The 3,203-nt window shown below is 47.6% G+C and overlaps 1 long non-coding RNA gene across 1 annotated transcript; it reads right to left on the bottom strand.

Moving 5' to 3' along the window:
• Window positions 1–773: 773 nt before the first annotated feature.
• On the bottom strand, window positions 774–1,674 carry LOC109312234. Its single transcript, XR_002101764.1, has 3 exons — window positions 1,587–1,674; window positions 1,275–1,276; window positions 774–793 (listed from the first exon to the last, which is right to left on the bottom strand). It is a non-coding gene; the product is annotated as an uncharacterized LOC109312234 (long non-coding RNA).
• Between the last annotated feature and the right edge of the window lie 1,529 nt (window positions 1,675–3,203).

Here is a 3,203-nt window from a genome sequence, read left to right as displayed (position 1 = left end):
GCCTTAACAGTATCCAAGCTCATTATATTTTGCACAAATACATGACACACAGGGAAGAAGAATAACCAGTAACATTTATGCTTAGGCAAAGGGAAGCAGAGCTGGTTAGATAATTCATGAAATTTTAACATAAATGAAAATAAAAATGTTCCCCAAATTGCAACATTGACTTCCACTGCATTTTCCAAACAGCTTTATAAAATAATGATGGGTTTCAAAAATGTATGCAATAATAAGAAAGCAATAGGGTAGCAGAGGAAAGAGAGATTTTTCTAAAAATCCTCCAATACCTGTTAATGGAAAAAATCATGTTTTCTGACCGGAATCTGACATCACCTAAAAAGGAAAAAAAATATATTTTTTTTAAATCTCTCATTAAATGCAGGAAGAAGTATAGGTAAGGCAGTATATTTTGTCAGAAGGCTTTTAAGGGAAACAAAGCTTCTAGATATTTGTTTCTGCTTAAATGATTGAGCTAATCTGTTTCTTTGCTATGTAAACCTCTCCTCTGTTCGATATCATTAGTTGTGGGGGAAGGAGGTGGGAAATACAATAAACAATGTAGAAAATGATGTATTCTAATCAGAGGTACAGGACTACTCAGATGCATACTAGAAGGTAAAAACATGTTTTAGCCCACCCGTTAAGGCCCCTGTGTGCATCACAAAAATGATAATGGAGTTGAAATACAAACTAGATGAGAAAGTGTTGAAAGAGCTAGGTATATTTAGCCTGGAGAAAAAGATGATAGTAGATGTGATACAACATATGTTGTGCCTGCCACTTTAAGGGGCTTGAGCAGTAGGGAGTGTGAAACGGGCTATATTTGATTTGGATTCAACCTGAATCGGTGCAGTGATACATTTAATTGATTCAGATCACTGCCCCTATTGAATTTGGCCAAATCCAAATCCAAGATTTGATGCTGATTCAGAGAATCAGCAATTCAGCCATAGACACTGCTTTAAGTGTTTTTTTTCTACATATCTCAAGGTACCAAGCACAGCTTGTGAACACTGAGATGGTGAGGCAGATGGAGCATCCCACAGGAGCATGGGGCACCCCCTGCATGCTCAGTAGCAGACCTGGAAGTGAACCGTAAGTACTTCTGGTCTACTTCCGGTCTGCAGCCAAGCACCTTCTGGCTCGGCGATTGACCATGGGGGGACCCCAGGTGCCCCCTCGTACCCAGGTGGCACCAGTTGCCAGTGGAGGGAATCCCCTGCACACTCCCTGGTAGACGCAGAAGTGGACTGGAAGTGCTTCTGGTCCACTTCTAAGTCTATTGCCGAGCACGCTGGGGACCCCTCCGCACTCCCACAGGATGCTCCATCTGCCCCAGCATCTCAGCATTCACAAGTTGCCTGGTACCTTGAGGTATGTAGAAAAAAAAAACATTTAAAGCTGTGTCTACATTGGAACCATCAAATCCTTCTGAATTTCTCTGAATTGATTCAGAGGGTTCTGATTCAATTCAGAGAAATTAAAGGGTCTCCCGATTCAATTCAGATTCGGAGATCTGGCTGCTGAATCGGACCGAATCTCCTCTGAATCGAATCAGCAACCAAAGCTTTGCACAGCCCTACTAAGCAGGCTGTGGAGCAGCCAGCAGGTGTAGTGAGGTCCAATTAGGCAGTCACATGACCACAAGAGGGCTCCTGGATTGAAGAAGGGCTGGACTGGAGGACTACTCAGTATAAGCTCATGCCCTAGGAGCTGAGCTGGCAGTTCCTGCAGGGAGCCAAAGGAACAACATCACCCAGCCAGAGATCTGCTACTCCCAGAACACCTGGGGGTCAGGGTAGGAACTGTGGGGATGGAGGAGGTTCCTGGTCATGGAGAGTGACCTAAAACTACAAACTGCTGGGGTTGGATGGTGTGGTGGGGCTGCCTATGGTAGGATAGTCTCCAGGAAATGCCACATCTGCGCCTCCCTAGTGAAAGGCAAGTATGGGGCACCAAAAAGCCTCAGCTCCTGCTGCCTTGTGGGTGACAACATGGGGGGAAAGGCTAAGGGAGCACACCCCAACAGAAAAGCACAGGACCCAGGCCCACAGAATGAGGCCTGAAGCCCATGAGGGATAAGGCTCAGGAGCCCCAGTGGGGTGGGCAGGATAGTGGCCCCAGTGAGGGGACAGAGTGAGAGCTGGAGGCCACATGGAGTAGGGTCCATGGGGGGCCTAAAGAACTGCACATAGGCCAGCCAGACTGTAGTCCAAGTGAAGGGCAGAGTACAAGTGAGCCTAACGAGGATAGAGCAGCAGGCTCAGGAGTGCTCCAGAGTAACCATGTGGCCCATAAGCCCATAGAGAGGGAACAGCATTTGGAGGGGCCTGAGAGGGTGGACCTGTATGGGAGGGAGGGCTAGCTGCTCAAGAACCTACCCAGAGAACATCAACTGGTCAATGCTGAGGCCAAGACATGATGGCCAAAGGGCGTGAATACCCACCGCGAGGGCCAGCCAGAGCCAGCCACCTGAAGTCCCAATGGCCTCAGGCAAGACCAGGCCTGGGAGGCCAAAAGGTCCTGGAGTGGGGCCAGTGCCAAGAGGGAAAGGAGTTTTAGGGGACTTTTGCAGCCCAGGACAATGGTGTAGGTTAGGTTGCTTGAGTAGGAGAGATCCAGTTTGGGGTTTGAACATTGGGAAGGAATATAGTGGGGCCCCAATGTGAGGCTGGACAGTAGTGATGCCATCTGCAAGGCATTGGACATAGTGTAGGGATCGTATGAAGCCGTGTATTACGCCGTTGGCATCAGGGCATTAAATGGGCAGCTTCCTGCTTAGAAACAACTTTTCAGTTACAACAAAAGTGTGGGGTAGCTGAAAGGTAGCATAGACACAGGAGTAGGAGATGGGACAAAATAATGTAGCAAGGTATTTAATCTTTATGTGGTTATCCACATTTCCCAAACTGACTGGAGCAGACTCACAGTTCAAAGGGCTGAAGACTTGCCCAAAGGCAATACCAGCCAACTGGCATATTCAGAAGGAGCCAGGGGTAGACAAAATGCATCATCCAGCCCACCAAGGGATTCTATCCATAGTTTCATAGTTAGTAGGGTTGGAAGGGACCTAAGTAGATCATCAAGTCCAACCCCCTGCCATGGCAAGAAAGAGTACTGGGGTCAAATGACCCCAGCAAGGTGATTGTCTAGCCTGGTCTTAAAGACCCCCAGGGTAGGAGCCTGCACCACTTCGCTTG

This window comes from Crocodylus porosus, unplaced genomic scaffold, assembly GCF_001723895.1.
Source record: "Crocodylus porosus isolate Cpor-Errol unplaced genomic scaffold, CroPor_comp1, whole genome shotgun sequence".
Taxonomy (NCBI): Eukaryota; Metazoa; Chordata; order Crocodylia; family Crocodylidae; genus Crocodylus; species Crocodylus porosus.
Note: the sequence above shows the minus strand (reverse complement) of the source record. Positions and strands in the feature narration are given on the sequence as shown.